Genomic DNA, 17,537 nt, shown 5'->3' with positions numbered 1-17,537 from the left:
AATTCGTTTGAAATTTGATGAGGAAACTCGATGAATATATTGGTATTAATTAATGTACACGATTTGTTTATTTATGATTTGCATCAAAACAATGTTTAGATGGCTTAGATTTTACCGCAACCCGCAAAATTATAATTTGCGTAATTACTGGTGGTAGGACCTCTTGCCGTTGTGACTATACTGAGACCTTAGAGCTTATATCTCAAGGTGTGTGGCGCATTTACGTTGTAGATGTCTATGGGCTTCAGTAACCACTTAACACCAGGTGGGCTGTGAGCTCGTCCACACGTCTAAGCAATAAAAAAAAAACACTAAATTGTTATGTTAAAGTTGTGTATAAGTTCTAAGATCTCAGTATAGTTACAGCGGCTGCCCCACCCTTCAAACCGAAACGCATTACTGCTTCACGGCAGAAATAGGCAGGGCGGTGGTACCTACCCGCATGGACTCACAAAACAAATTATCACATTTTTTAGCTTTACTTGTATGGTTTAGTACGCTGGGTCGAAAAGCGTTCAATCTGTTAGCACCAGGGGAACCGTGAGCTCGTCCACTTGTCTAAGCAAATGATAGTTAAAAAATTTTTTTTATTGCCCTTGTTGGCAGATGAGCATACGGCCCACCTGCTGGTGAGTTGTTACCATCGCCCATGGACTTCAGCAATGCCAGGGGCAGAGCCAAGCCGCTGCCTACAATTATATTATATTTAGTAAGGAGCTTATAAAAATATATTTTTTGAATTATGAACATATAACACGTAGTCCTTTCATGGCCTTAGCCTGAACCATGCCAGTCCACGTTGCAGATCCTTAAACATAACATATGTGATACTTTACGTTCTACGACTTGAATTAACGACATAGAATAAGACATAGATGAAGTTATTTGTTAAGGAAATTTATTAATATATTCCTTTTAATACTGTATAAACTACTATATGTATATATGTATATATATGTATGTATGTATATGTATATGTGATTTTGTATATATATACCTAGTCAGGTCATAAATTCTGTCACATGTTTAATGTAAAATAATTGAAACAAGTTTATTCATTATGTAACCATTCATATACCAAAATGAACTTAACAAAACATAGATTCTTATGACACTAAAGCTTATTCAAAATGACCTCCGTGATTTTGAATACAGGCCTTCAATCTGCGCGGCCAGTCGTCTATCGCAGCACGAACGAGGTCCATGTCAATATCGGCGGCTGTCTTAATCAAGGATGTCTTGAGTGACTCCAAATTGGGATGAGGCTTTGAGCACGCCTTTTCCTCCAAGTGTTGGCATATCTTGTAATCTAACGGATTCAAATCTGGACTGGAGGAGGGCCAGTCTTCGTGCCGGATGAAGTCGATTTCACGCGCCGCCAGCCAGTCTTGTGTGCTCTTCGCTCTATGAGCTGGCGCCGAATCTTGTTGGAATACCCAGTGCCTGTTATTGAACATGGTATGAGAAACAGGTTCCACAAGGTTCGTCAGGACTGTATTTTGATACACAACTGCATTCGTTTTTACACCTTTCTCACAAAAATGTACCTCTGTTAAGCCCCAATAAGAAACTCCCAACCATACCATGAGCGAGGATGGAAAATGACCTCGTTGGACACGCGGAATACGGTTGCTCGCTTCTTCACTACTGTGTGCGTACACTTTATCATTTTGTTTGTTGTAGCTCTCTTCTACGGTAAAAATTTTTTCACCCGAAAAAAGAATTTCCCGATATTTTTTTCCCGCGTACCGCTTCAACAAAGCGCGGCATCTCTTCAGTCTCAGTTCCAATAGACGAGCATTCAAACGATGTCCTGTTTTTCTTCGATATGCCCGAAGCCCTAAGTCTTCATTTAACACCCTTTTCACCGTGATTCTGCTTAACCCCATCTGAAGGGCCAACAGTTTCTGCTTACGTTTGGGATTTCTTTGAATTCGCGCCTTCACAGCTTTTATCACTGCTGGAGTCCTAACAGACCGAGGGCGACCACTTCTTGACCTGTCATCTACACTAGAGTCTTCATTGTATCGTTTGATGGTACGATAAACGAATCTTTTGGTTATATTCAAATTTTTCAGTATGTTAAAAATTTGAATTGGCGCGTAACCGCAACGATGCAACGCAATAACTGCAACACGGTCTTCTTTAAGCGTCCACTCCATATTAAAAAATGAGTAAAATTCTAAAAGTATATACATTTTTATTTTCATGAACAATTCGAAATTCGAATTCAATAAACTTTTTTGTGGCCAGCATTCTAAAAGAAAAGTTTTTACTGTGTGACAATACTTATGACCTGACTAGTTAGATATACTTATTTTTGTATGTATTCGTAACCTAATATAAATTTCATTGCATCTACCACTATTTACTCTGCACTACCTTTGGTTGACTGGTAGAGAATGCCTTAGGCATTAAGTCCGCCAATGTAAATTTTACATGAAGTGTAATAAATAAAATAAATAAATAAATAAATAATTCGCGATATAACATTATCAAAGTTGTCGAAAAAAGGAAAAATCACGACCAACATCCCTAGCAGCTACTGGCAAACGTCTCAACAAATATACTTCACAAATTATCAATTTAATCAATTCTGTTATAGTTAAACAAAAAACATTTTTTTTTTAAATACAAGTGTTTACAAAATGTAACGAATAACGATTAAACATCGTTATGAAGTCGCCGTGGCCTAAAGGATAAGACGTCCGGTGCATTCGTGTTGAGCGATGCACCGGTGTTCGAATCCCGCAGGCGGGTACCAATTTTTCTAATGAAATACGTACTTAACAAATGTTCATGATTGACTTCCACGGTGAAGGAATAACATCGTGTAATAAAAATCAAACCCGCAAAATTATAATTTCGCGTAATTACTGGTGGTAGGACCTGTTGTGAGTCAGCGCGGGTAGGTACCACCGCCCCGCTTATTTCTGCCGTAAAGCATTAATGCGTTTCGGTTTGAAGGGTGAGGCAGCCGTTGTGACTATACTGAGACCTTAGAACTTAATCTCAAGGTGGGTGGCGCATTTACGTTGTAGATGTCTATGGGCTCCAGTAACCATTTAACACCAGGTGGGCTGTGAGCTCGTCCACTCATCTAAGCAATAAAAAAAATCTATTTCAAGGCATCAAAAAAAGGAAGCATTTAACGCATGGTGTGATATAAAAAAGGTACAATTTGATACAGAACATTAATTAAAACCCCGACTAAGGTGCGTCGAGGTGTCAAGAATTCGAAGCGTCGGATTCTGCTTAATTAAAATCTGGAACTGGCCTTGCGAGGACGCCCCTAAATTATTAACGGTTCGAATCCTTACGATTATTTGTGACTAGTAGTTTTGCGCTTCTACAAAATCCTTTTGTATAATCTTGGAATATCCTTTTGAACTTGAGTTTCAAAGACCTTTTTTGTGTTTCTTTCTTGAGCAGAATTTCATCGTGTTTCGTTAGTTTGTGATTTAAAGAGATACCACTACGTCAAATCAAGCGATTCTGGGACATAAACGAAGGGTATAAAACAAAACAATTACAAAATTACGTAACGTAGAATAACATCGTGTTTTCCCGAAAAGAAGTGGTTGGTACGTTTTAGTTTGGTGATATTTTCATAGTGATGCCTTTAGTCTCCTGCAATTACTCATATATAGCAATAATACAATTTTTCTGCCGTGAAGCAGTAATTCGTTTCGGTTTGAAGGGTGGGGCAGCCGTTGTAATTATAATGAGACCTTAGAACTCATATCTCAAGGTGGGTGGCGGCATTAACGTTGTAGATGTCTATGGGCTCCGGTAACCACTTCACACCAGGTGGGCTGTGAGCTCGTCGATCCATATATGCAAAAAATAATAATTAAGAGACATAATGGCACCAAAAAAAATAATCACACTGGAACATTCTTGTTTTGCGATATCAATAGCAGCACTCACCGGAAAGGTTGCGCGGAAATTGTACTTAAGAAGTTGAAGAAAATGGCTCAAAAGATATGTACAAAAGATCGGAGTTTCGGGCAATTGTCTGTTCAGCCGCTCTAGTCTCGTTCATTTTTTTTTTTCCTAACTATGCTGATAGCCTTGAGAGGCTATTTCAGCTTCACCCTAACGTTTGTAGCGCTTTGTAGAGCTCACGGGGCTCAGCTGGAGAGTTGCTAACACTGACCCTAGCAAGAGCAGTGCTTCGCAGAATCTACCACCGGATCGGAAACGCGACCCACTGAAAAGATCCGGCGAGAAACTCAGTCTGCTGTGTCTATGGGGTTAATTCGCTCGTCGAGCTCTTCGTCGCAAGCGACGGGTTCGACGAGGACGGTGACCGGTGCTTGTGGTGCCTAAAAGCACCGTTAATGGATCAGGAGGATCCTTAATGACGTGCATTGGGCGACGTCGACGGTTTACCATTCGGTGTACTGGGTCGGGTATGTAGTTTCCAGCGGCTACGATGAGAGGGTTCTCATGTCGTGCCGCCTTCTCAAAATGGCGCAGCGATGCCGACTGTAGGTACTTACTAACTGAGTCGAGCTCCGGGTCATCGTGGAGATCCACGTTCCTCAGAAACCATGGTGCTCCGACGGCTATCCTGCAGAATCGGGATTGAATAACCTAAAGGGATTTCAAGTGGGTGCGGGCTACATGAGCGAACACTACGCTTGCATACGTCATGACGGGGCGTATACAAGTTTTGTAGAGAGTTACCTTATTACGGAGGGACAGTTTGCTACGACTTTGCTCGACTACAAAGCATTGGGTAGAGTCGTCCTAGAATAAACGCGGCGCGGTCGCGTACCGTTTTTATATGGGGACGGAATGTCATCCCTCTGTCGAGGGTGACGCCTAGGTATTTTACCTTCGAGGCCCACGGTATGGGCTGGCTAAAGAGAGTGATGGGACTAACGGCGGAGGTGTTGGCGCGCCTATTAAGGAGTGGGATGCTCGAAGTGGTGCTCGGAGGGCGACCCCTTTTGAAGAGCACCGCTGTGCTTTTCGTGGGGTTGATGTCGACTCGTTCAGTCTGTTCAGTGCGAGTTTTTTAACGTTCTCGATAGCGTAAAAGTTAGTCAAATTTTGTATGCAGTTGAAACAGCGCCCCTAGCGGCAAACGTACGCAAACGATCCCATTCCATACAAATATGAGTTAACTTTTACGCTATCGAGAACGTTAAAAAACTCGCACTGAGCACACGTTGGCCTTGGCTCATCAGGCAAACAAATAAAGTTTTACGTAAAATCGTAATCAATATTGGTTCCTTAAAAGTACTGCAGTAATAAATTTAGAACATACACCGGTTTTAGTATTTAATCTAGGTAGAAATTATGGAAAGGTAAGCCCAAAATGAGGGTCGTGTGTGACTTCCATCTAAAATTTAATTAAAGTTTGTTTCGTGCATACATATATACAAGCACTCGTGAACCTAGTATTTAAGGATTTTTTATACCATTATCTGAAGCAACCTATCTAAAAAATACATTTATTTATTTATTTTTTATTGCTTAGATGGGTGGACGAGCTCACAGCCCACCTGGTGTTAAGTGGTTACTGGAGCCCATAGACATCCACAACGTAAATGCGCCACCCACCTTGAGATATAAGTTCTACGGTCTCAAGTAAGTTACATTTTGTTATTTACTTTAGTTATTTGCTTTAACCTAAAATATCAAATAACAATGTGACCTCGGTACATGAGGTCGGCCTCATGGCATGGAAGTCTCATTGATATTAATATAACAGCTGTTTTTGTACCCCAAGCCGGAACGCCTTCGCGATATACACACGAGTATTCTTACATGACATAGCTTATGGACTTTTCAAGGTGGGTGGCGCATTTATGTTGTCGATATCTGTGGGCTCCAGTGACCCTTTAACAGCAGGTGGGCTGTGAGCTCGTCCAGCCACCTCAGCAATAAAAAAATTATAAAAAAAGAACACCACCAGTCTAATCTAACTATTAATCAGAAAGACACTACTTCCCTGATCTATTGTGAATAATTACATCCCTATTAACCTTCGCTAACGGTTTTATCCTTAACTACTTGTCTATATAACTCCCTAATTTGTATGCTCTTAATGGTGCCATTGCCTTATTGTATATTGCCTTTATATTGCCTTTGCCTTATATGTTTTTGGTTTAACGATCATTCTTTCTAACTTAAACGACAGTTGTTCCAATGAAATTGAGACTTATGTTTTGAGATTAGCATTAGTGATGTTATAATTATGTCGTCTACGAATAACTGCATCCATATTAAAAGACAAAAAAATGACACGGCGTATGTCTGAATGAAATGAACCATTTATTCTGTTACAAAGGCTTTTTTGTTGTTGTTAAATTAGTTCATTTTATTCGTCATTGAAATTGGGCACAGAAAAATCGTAAATAATAATAATAAAATCATTTATTGCCTTTCACATTAAATAAAATAAAATACAAAAAAAAGAAAAGGAAAAAAAGAGAAAAAGGCAAAAGGAGGTGGCTCAGCTAATGCTGTTCAAGGCCTATAAATTGAACAGCGCTGATTTTCAGTAACCCCCGTTTCCCTTTGATTCTTTGCGGGAATGAAGGCTAGGTACGTGTGTACAGACTTAAAACATGGTATAAACTAGTATAAGAAAAAAAAAATCAAATTAAAAGTCGAATTTAAAATCAAATAAAAAAAAACCTCGTGCAGCAAGCTGTAGGTCGATAATGAAAAAAAAATTATATTTCTTCCAAACTATACAGGCAAAGAGGCCTCTGTTCTTTTTGAACTTAGGAGACACATTTGACGTGAACGTTGCTGATGCATTAACAAATGATCTACCCTTGAGCTGTAAGGGCTTTTTTTTGTTTTTTTATATTGCTTAGATGGATGGACGAGCTCATAGCCCACCTGGTATTAAATGGTTACTGGACCCATAGACATCTACAACGTAAATGCGCCACCCATCTTAAGATATAAGTTCTAAGGTCTCAGTTTAGTTACAACGACTGCTTCACCCTTCAAACCGAAACGCATTACTGCTTCACGGCAGGAATAGGCAGGGTCGTTCGTGTACACCATTGTATAGGTATTCCCTTAAAGAAATTGATAAGCAGTTCCAAGGTTTTGTAAGATGTTTGAACGCAATCCCATTTATTAGAGCCGGGGCTCTTATTTGAATAATTCCCATTAGCCTGTGATTTAGATTGGCTATTTGAGAATGTTGTCAATGGATAGTGGAGTGTAATGTGATTGAAATTGTGTTCCACATAGCAACAGAACTGAAAATATCCTTGGGCAGTATTCAATAATTCAGATTTGTTTGTTTGTTTAGTTTTAGTTTTGAATTATAATTACCGAGTTCAAAGTCTATTATTATATTACGAGGTATGAAATGTATCGTATAGACTCTTGGAAGTTATGGATAGCTTAATCGTGAATAATGAAAAATACGATCAGTTTACATTAAATCAAGATGTGCATTCTTTATTGAAAAGGATTAGGTTTTTAAAAACGACCTTGCGCCCGAGAGAGTCATCAATAACTGATAATCTATTATTATGATTTTTTCCTACCTATCCTAGTAACCTCGAGGGGTTATTCTTGATTCGCCGAGCTAGTAGGTGAGCTCACGGGGCTCAAACCTGACGACTTTGCTAACACGAACCCTAGCAAGAGCCGTGCTTCGCAGAATCTACCACCGGATCGGAAACGCGACCCACTGAGAATATCTGGCGAGAAACTCAGTGGGCTGTGTCTGTGGGTTGATTTACTCGTCGAGCCCTTCGTCGCAAGCGACGGGTTCGACGAGAACGATGACCGGTGCTCGAGGCACCTAAAAGCAGCAGTTAGTGGATTGGGAGGATCCGAAATGACGTGTTTTGGGCGACGTCGACTGCTTTCCATTCGGTCCGTAAGATCGGCCATGTAGTTGCCGGCGGCCACGATGAGAAGGTTCTCATGTCGTGCCGCTTTCTCGAAATGGCGCACTGATGCCGACTGTAGATACTTACTGATGGACTCTAGGTCCAGATCGTCATGCAGGTCGATTCCTAACGAACCACGGAGCTCCGACGGCTATCCTGCAAAAACGAAAAGAATTCAACAGAGAATATTGCGTATTTTTCTCTGTTTTGCTTTCTGTTGTTCGAAAGTCATTTTTAAAGCAAGATAGATATTATATTTACTTAGAAAAACTGCTATAGGATTTTGAAGTGCGGTATAGTACAGTAAAAGCTCTTTATTTTCGTAAATATGCCGCGAATACAGAGAACCTGAATATGGAATGGCCCGCTTACAAAGAATATTCTACCCACAGACACAGCCCACTGAGTTTCTCGCCGGATCTTCTCAGTGGGTCGCGTTTCCGATCCGGTGGTAGATTCTGCGAAGCACTGCTCTTGTTAGGGCCAGTGTTAGCACCACTTCCTTCGGTTTGAGCCCCGTGAGCTCACCTACTAGTTAAGGTTACGCTGAAATAGCCTCTCAACGCTATCAGCTTAGGTAGGAAAAAAAACAGAATATTCGGTTGGATGCATACGCACAGGATGCACATATTGGAATACTTTTTATCAATTTGTATGTACTGATGTTTCAATTAGATCCGCGAATAAAGAAATCTTTAGCTGCGTATTTCGGAATTGGGTCGCATTTTTTTATTCAGCAAATAGTGAAAACACGAATGAACAAAATTATAAGGAAGGTATTATAGTCTATGAAAGCTGGAAGCCAAGAGCTCCGTCATATCAGCGACGTTTATTTCTTTGATAATCGCGTTTGAATTTTGTTACAGATCCAAAAATAGGCTTGAAAATATAAAATAGATGAATACCCGTAACTTATGTAACATAAGCCTTTAATATTGACATCCGAAATTCACGAGCCTTTGAGTACATTATAACTTCTTCCATAAGTTTAACAGACCGCTATCCTGTTACTTGTCTCAGCCCTGTTAACATTGCACGTAACAATAAACAGGATTATAATAGCTTCGTTTTGCGCAAACACAACTAATCCAACAAAATTAACACAAGCGTAATTAATATTTGTAGTTGCCACCTTTGATGTGGCCGAATTAAACTGTTTATTGTTATAATTGAGACGGTAATGTGACCGGCTAATTGAAGGGATAGCACTATTATCAGTACTATACGCTTAAAATATACTATTTGCTAACTATAGCATGACACCAGGTGGACGAGCTCACAGCCCACCTGGTGTTAAGTGGTTACTGGAGCCCATAGACATCCACAACGTAAATGCGCTACCCACCTTGAGATACAAGTTCTAAGGTCTCAAGTATAGTTACAACGGCTGCCCCACCCTTCAAACCGAAATGCATTGCTGCGTCACGGCAGAAATAGGCAGGGTGGTGGTACCCATCCGCGCGGACTCACAAGAGGTCCTACCACCAGTAATTACGCAAATTATAATTTTGCGGGTTTCATTTTTATTACACGATATTATTCCTTCACTGTGGAAGTCAATCGTGAACATTTGTTGAGTACGTATTTCATTAGAAAAATTGGTACCCGCCTGCGGGGTTCGAACACCGGTGCATCGCTTCAACACGAATGCACCGGACGTCTTGTCCGTTAGGCCACGACGACTACAATGATTACCAGATGTTATTAACTTGGCATTGAGTAAGTGGAAACGAAACGGTAAGATGTAACGAAGGGTAGAGAGAGAGAAACGCACATATGTAATTTGGGCACATCAAAAATAATCAAGACAATATTGTTAATTACTCTTGACACGCAGACAATAACTAGTTTTGCTTGAAGAGGGTTATTAGATAAAGGATGATAATGGTTCTATATTGGATGGTTAATCACGTAAAATGGGGATACAAAATAGCCTATATATTGATTGGTACTGTTTTGTCATTATTGAGAACACGGCTAATTCTAACTTAGTTGTAACCAAATATCTCAATTAACCAAAGTATTAAGACTTCTTCTACCTTAAAGGTTGGGCGTATTGTAAGCACGCACATACATATACCGTCATCCTCTTTATTTCCGCAGAACAATGAAGCATTCCTCTATGGAGGAAAGGCCAATTCTTTTAACAGTGTCACTAGATTTCGATCTGTCAAAAAGCCGTAGATAACAATGCTAGGGCCTTAAGATTTTCAGGTCTCTGAGTGCCATGTCTATCTATGCCTACACTATTTTTTTAGTCTACTGTTTAAAGCTGTGTTTCGTTTCAGGTTTATATGTAGAATGCGTAGGAAAATATTGTAGAAAAATTTGGGTATTTCGTTGAAAACGCCACAATTATCTCGAATAACTTGAACAGAAATTCATTCACATGTACAAAATCAACTTTCATAATCAAAATGTTTGATTAGTAGTAAATAAAAATTATTAACATATTTAGGTACCACAAGCACCGGTCACCGTCCTCGTCGAACTCGTCGCCTGCGACGAAGGACTCGACGAGCGAATTAACCCATAGACACAGCCCACTGAGTTTCTCGCCGGATCTTCTCAGCGGGTCGCGTTTCCGACCCGGTGGTAGATTCTGCGAAGCACTGCTCTTGCTAGGATCAGTGTTAGCAACACTCCGGTTTGAGCCCGTGAGCTCACCTACACGTTAGGGCGAAGCTGAAATAGCCTCTCAAGGCTATCAGCATAAATAGGTTTTTTTTTTAATCATAATCCGAATGTCATCATTTTTGAATTCTACTCATATTCTACTGATGCTGTACGAATAACAAAATAATTGTTAATAGTAATAAATAAAATTATATAATTAAATAAATAAATAATTAAATAGTAGTTAAACTCACGGCCTGGCATATTTTTTTGTGAGCTATGATGAGTACTATAAACATAATATTACACGTTTTTATTGTTAAAACAGTTTTTGCAGCATACGCCAAATAATAATTATGATTGACAAACACATTTGAAAGATGCTTGGTTTAAGTGAAATTAAAATAAAGCCCATGTCAGTCGCTGATCTTCTAGATTTATACACCGGAAACAGTTTTAAAAATTTATGTGTGTTTTTTTTATATTTTTTTATTCTAAACAAATATACTTATATAAAAAAAGATTTTTTTATTATAGCTTAGGGCATGTATAAAATAAATCATATGTGCAATCAAGAAATATTACAATCAGTCATATTTACCGCAAATTCGTGGCAAAGAGTACATTCTTGATAAATTCCAAAACAAAAAAAACTAAATGTTGAAATATGTGTGCTTTCTGTGGCTCCTCATATTTTAAGTAGCGGAAACAGTTTTAAAAATTTTTGAGTTTTTTATTTAATATTTTTCTATTCTAAACAAATATACTTTTATAAAAAAACAATTTTTTTATCATAGCTTAAGGCTTGTATAGAATACATTAAATGTCCTTTCAAGAAATATTACAACCAGTCATATTTTTCGCAAATTCGTGGCAAAGAGTACATTCTTGATAAATTCCAAAAAAAAAAAAAACTATATGTTGAAATATGTGTGCTTTCTGCGGCTCCTCTTATTTTAAGCAGCGAAAGGCACTCCTCGGGGAGGTCAAGCCTTTGTTTAATTTCCGGTGCACGTAATTGTCTGCAAGTTGCGGGTAGTCGTAAAATGCGGGATTCCCGCGATCGAGGGATGAAATGCCATGAGGGATTCGGGTCAGGGTATTGTGTAAACAAGACTTAATTTGGTTGTTTAGAGCCATATATTGACCGTTTGTTTATTTATTGTTCACGTATTGGCTGTTCCGAGATTGAGGAGAAACGCTAGCTAAATGTCTTGATGCGGTAGAATTTGGTTCAAGCTCATTTGTTTTTTCTTTACTAGTACATCATGCTTGAACTAGATTTTAAACTGAAGAAGAAAAAATAAAATATACTGCATCTACTTTTTATTTACGTGATTAAGTACTGATGATTAAGAGTGTGTAGGTCCGCGTGGTATCGCGGTCCTGCCTATTTCTACCGCGTTTGGCAGGTCGGACAGCCAGTGTAAGATTCACCTATGACTTTGATTGTGCCAAACATAATCGGCTTGTGGTTCTCAGGACAGTTAAAAATAATTGTACCACTGTGACCGCCGCCGAATAAAGCACTTAAGCTGCAATCAACTAACCCCCTTTTGCATTCCATAAGCGTTAACTGTTTCTAAAAACTATTTCACTCTTTCGGCGGTTTCCAAATCATTATATTCTGTGTCCCTTAAATTAGTCATTTCGTGTACAATTAAGATTATAACTATTGCGATTTTAAGCCATGGAGTGAGACGCATTCAGATACCGATGGTCGGAAATTTCTGGAATACAAACAGTCACGTAACATAATACATTGAAAAGTTTCAGTGCTGGTATAAATTTAACGTTAATTTTGAAACTTCGCGCCAGTGCCCGAAGCCAGTCCAAAGTTTCAAGCTGAAAAGTTACCGTGGTAAGGCAACACTTTTGTACGATGTGTACAGGTTGTTAGAACGTAATATTGATTTGTACCAAAAATAATATCGTTTACTAAGCACCTTATTTATGTGTTGGCGTCTGTCAAAGCCCGAGCATTGACCCATATTTGTAAGTAACTATGCTTCTTGTTTCATGTTTACATCAACTGTTTGAATCCGCAGATCTAATAAATACGAAATATAAAGTCGATTGACAAACAGTGGAGACGAATGCACTGCAGTATTTAGTTTCTACTAGTGGTCCCGCAGTAGTCGAAATTCGACTATAATTCTTCGACTATATTTCTTTATTATAATTTAATCTATTCTATTTGACCACAGACATCAAGAACAAAAGTTTGACAATAAATAAATGATATGCATGCGTGTTTGTGTCAAATACATGGTATGTAGTGTGTGTAATGTTTTCTTTATCGATTTAATGTATCTATTATGCATTATTTAAAAAAAATATTAGCAGTGTGCACTTCTTGTCTATATTCTCTATAAGTGTGGATATTTCATACTCCTCCGTCCGTGCAATTTTTGTAAAAAGGGATACAAAGTTTTTGCTTCACGTATTAATATATAGATTTGTAATTATAATAGTATAAGTAGATCAGGCAGTTAGAAGTTAGAAGTCACTTTTTAATCAGCAAATTCTGGTTGTCAAGAGCATATATACAGCCGAAAGCGTTACGATAGAAAAAAACCTCGTGATAAATGGTTAACGTATTTAGGGCAGAAGTTTGAGGTCGAGGAACTTTTTCAATTTATTTCGGTAAACCTTTTTATAATGACAACATTTCTACGTTGGATTCCCGCGCGGATAACGCACTTCACTTTACATTGCAATGAATAATAAATAATAATTCCGGGGGATTCCTGAAATCCGGAAATTAAGTTTCAATTGAAATGTTTTGGATTTTTTTGTAAATTTTATAATCGTCAAGTAATTCATAAACATAAGGTTGGCTTCAGCATAAATTAGGCACTCGTTGTTTACTTTAGGAATTTAGTTAGGTGTAGTTTAAAAAAATACTAGTGTTCGTCCAATCAATCGAATTTGAAAAAATATGTAAATGAAGCTCTCTAGGCCGTTCATTACATTTCAATTTCCCGCGCATTAGCTTCGACTATCATAATAGTATTATCTATGGTGGAAGCTATGTTCATTCTATAATTGGAATCGCTCTCTAGCTTTGTACATTCAAAAAGATAACGTGCTTTCTTCAAACATTAAAAAACTTGCAGATTTAGAAAGAGGTTTCAATATTGATTTCAATGTTGTTTCTCTTTGCAGGTTCAAAAATAATTATAATAATTGTAAGTGTAGAAATAAGTTAATAAAATAATACTAATAAATAACTCTTTGCAGAACAACAACTTGGTTTTTTGTTTCATTAACGACAGACTAAAGATTATTGTTACCTATACTATTGTTAACACAAAATTTGCTCCTAACCTATAGACTAGAAGATAACAATAAATGTTGAAGTATCTAAAAATTAGCGTGAACACGTTTGTTAAGAAATTAACGACAAAGACGAAACATAACAACAATGATTTGAGGAGAATAACTTTATTCTAGTTCATTCAACTGATAAACCTATAGCAAGATTTGACCTTCAGAAGTGGGAATTTAAACGGATTTGTGGTTAGACACTGCGACCACAGAAAATGCTCTACAAGGTTCTAAGGTCAAGAAACTGTGCAATTAAGGTTCAACCAGAAAAGCAAAATCTATGGCAACCGTTGATGGTATCTTTTCGAGCCGCCTCGTCATCATCTCATCAAGATTGTTTATTTTGCTCCACTATAATACATTAAGCGTTCCATGTATCAAAATCATTCCGCAAAACCCGTCTTCGAAAACGAAAAGTGCACATGATCCTCCCAATGTAATCAAAATCGAATAATCAATCATAAACCTCTATTAGATTTACATTTACTGTTACTTACAAAATGACCCAGAATCTAGAATATGGCAATTTTTGACGCTGCAATCAATAATTGACGAATTATTTCAGAACAAATGGAATAAATAAAACCTAGAATCTAGAGTATAGCAATTTTGGACGCTGCAATCAATAATTGACGAATTATTTCAGAACAAATGGAATAAATAAAACATAGAATCTAGAGTATAGCAATTTTGGACGCTGCAATCAATAATTGACGAATTATTTCAGAACAAATGGAATAAATAAAACCTAGAATCTAGAGTATAGCAATTTTTGACGCTCCAATCAATAATTGACGAATTATTTCAGAACAAATGGAATAAATAAAACCTAGAATCTAGAGTATAGCAATTTTGGACGCTGCAATCAATAATTGACGAATTATTTCAGAACAAATGGAATAAATAAAACCTAGAATCTAGAGTATAGCAATTTTTGACGCTGCAATCAATAATTGACGAATTATTTCAGAACAAATGGAATAAATAAAACCTAGAATCTAGAGTATAGCAATTTTGGACGCTGCAATCAATAATTGACGAATTATTTCAGAACAAATGGAATAAATAAAACCTAGAATCTAGAGTATAGCAATTTTGGACGCTGCAATCAATAATTGACGAATTATTTCAGAACAAATGAAATAAATAAAACCTTAATCAATCATAATTAATTAATTGGAATTGCTCATTACTCCATTGCTTCATTGGAAAACTAAGTTGCATTCCTTTGTAAGACGCAGGCTACGAATAATGAGCAGGAACGCTTTTGTTAACTGTTCATTCACTTATTGAAGTTTCAAAGTTACTTTGGTTGTTTAAATTAGTTTCATTGTGCTTGGTTATTTTTGCTTTGATATATAAGATTTCTATCCTGATCGCGCAGAAGCCAGTCACCGTCGACGCCCTAGACACGTCCTTACGGATCCATCAGATCCAATAACCTTTGCATTAGACGCCTTCAGCTCTGACACTAGGAGCAGGCTTAGGGACCCCGGTAACCGTATTCGTCGACAAAGAGTTCGACGTGCAACCTAACCCATGAATCAGTTCGCTGAGTTTCTCGCCGGATTTTCTCAGCGGGTCGCGATTCCGATTCGGTCGTAGATTGATTTGAGAAGCAGCTGCTCTTGAGTTGTTAAGTCTGTTTATTGTTGTTTACAATTGGCGGTCATATCGCTAAGAACGATCTCTTCCAGACAACCATCAGGTGGACAAGAATCATTTGGAAACGAACTACGCGCTGTCTACCATTCCAGTGAAATACATATACCTATACATATATGTACACATACATATCTCCGTAAATATACATACACTTAATACAAATAAAATATTATAAATTAAATTTTGCTTTTAAGATATAGTACTAATACTTGCAATTAATTTGATTATAATTTATAACTACCAATGCTTACAGCTAATACATGCCATCTTTTTTTTTTTTTTTCCTACCTAAGCTGAGAGCCTTGAGAGGCTCTTTCAGCGCAACCCTAACTTTTGTAGGTGAGCTCACGGGGCTCAAACCTGATGACGTTGCTAACACGAACCCTAGCAAGAGTCGTGCTTCGCAGAATCTACTACCGGATCGGAAACGCGACCCACTGAGAAGATCCGGCGAGAAACTCAGTGGGCTGTGTCTGAGAACATGCCATCAAGTATCTCTGTGATTACCTTGGTTCCTAAAGAAGAATCGTCTTTTTGAAAGTGATGTTTAAGAAAATACGAAAGTGTCGGAATACGAAACGCTTCGTTTATCTATATATTAATACGTGAAACAATTTTTTTTTATCCCTTTTTACGAAAATTGCGCGGACGGAGTAGGACATTTTCCACACTTATAGAGATTATAGAGAAGAAGTGCACAATGCTATCTTTTTTTATAATGTCTAAAAGATACATTACATCAATAAAGAAAACATTACACACACTACTATGTATTTGACACACACACACGCATGCATACTATTTGTTTATTGTCAAACTTTTCTTTGCAGTCTGTCAGTTATAGTCTGTCAAATTGAGAATAGATTAAATATTGTTTTCTCTTTGTTAATATTTGTCAAAACTGTAATCTTGCCGAAGTCTGTTATTAAAGAAGTATAATAATAGTCCTCGACAAAAGAATCATAATAGTGTACAAACTTATAATTTCCATTAGTTATAGTCGAATTTCGACTACCAGGGGACCACCAGTACATATAATTAGTGCAAACTTGTAACTGAGCTTAATATTTTAGAGTACACTAACGTTCATACGTAACCCTCATATTTTTTTTAAAAATTATAGTATGGCAATTTACACATAATCACAACACACATGACGTTAATTTAAAATTAATAAATTTAATTGTTTATTTCGTTAAGTTTCAATAAAAAAATTATATTCCCGTAAAATGATTACCTATATTTCTCGTTTCCGAAATGATAGAGACGTCGCGTAGTCAATGACGCTTACCCAATTACAACGGCTGAAAATATACCTACTTAATGATATTCATTCATGTTCGATTTCGTGGCTATATCAGAATATCCGTAATTTCTATTTTAGGTGCTTTGTTTTCATAACGTAATTTAATATGAAGCTTTCATAAAGATTAAAGCTTTTTATTTTTAGGACAACAATATTAATTTGCGTTAAATTATGACAGTATAGGCATACAGTTACAAAAAGTAAAAAAAATATCGGGAATATTTTTTTGTTATGTAGCTTGATGGGTTATCTGGCTAATTGTGTACTGGCGCTCACAATTTTAACTTTCAATTTCATTAAATTAATTAAGTAATTAAATAAATTAAGATTAAATTTAAACATTTTATTTTTTTATTTTTTATTGCCCTTGTAGGCAGACGAGCATACGGCCCACCTGATGGTGAGTGGTTACCGTCACCCATGGACTTCAGCAATACCAGGGGCAGAGCCAAGCCGCTGCCTACCGCTATATAAGCATAAGTACTTGTTTAAAGTATACCCTATCGTTTGATATCGAGGAATGCTTTTCGTTCGTAATACTCGTGTATTTCTATTAGCGAGGCCGCAGTGTAAAGCCTACAAAGTAAAGTGACACGGGCCGCTCCCCCCTCCAGCTAGTAGACATTCATCATTATTGTATGAGACATAAGGTATAAGTTAAATTGTATTATACATTGGCTGTTCTACAGGCCGAAGTCCAAACAGGAGTTTATGACACAGTTGATGCATATAAGCAGGAT

At 37.5% G+C, this 17,537-nt stretch overlaps 1 protein-coding gene across 3 annotated transcripts in view; it reads left to right on the top strand.

The window, feature by feature from the left end:
- Positions 1-17,537, top strand: part of LOC114243933 (uncharacterized) — a 463,932-nt gene that overhangs the window by 147,230 nt on the left and 299,165 nt on the right. The window contains exon 2 of one of the 3 annotated variants that reach the window (XM_089738715.1): positions 13,665-13,687. The exons of the other annotated variants lie outside the window; for them this stretch is intronic. The gene's annotated coding sequence lies outside the window, so the exon portion shown is untranslated. The remainder of the gene's footprint in view (positions 1-13,664; positions 13,688-17,537) is intronic. 3 annotated transcript variants of the gene reach the window in all.

This window comes from Bombyx mandarina, chromosome 25 (assembly GCF_030267445.1).
Source record: "Bombyx mandarina strain Sakado chromosome 25, ASM3026744v2".
NCBI lineage: Eukaryota > Metazoa > Arthropoda > Insecta > Lepidoptera > Bombycidae > Bombyx > Bombyx mandarina.
Note: the sequence above shows the minus strand (reverse complement) of the source record. Positions and strands in the feature narration are given on the sequence as shown.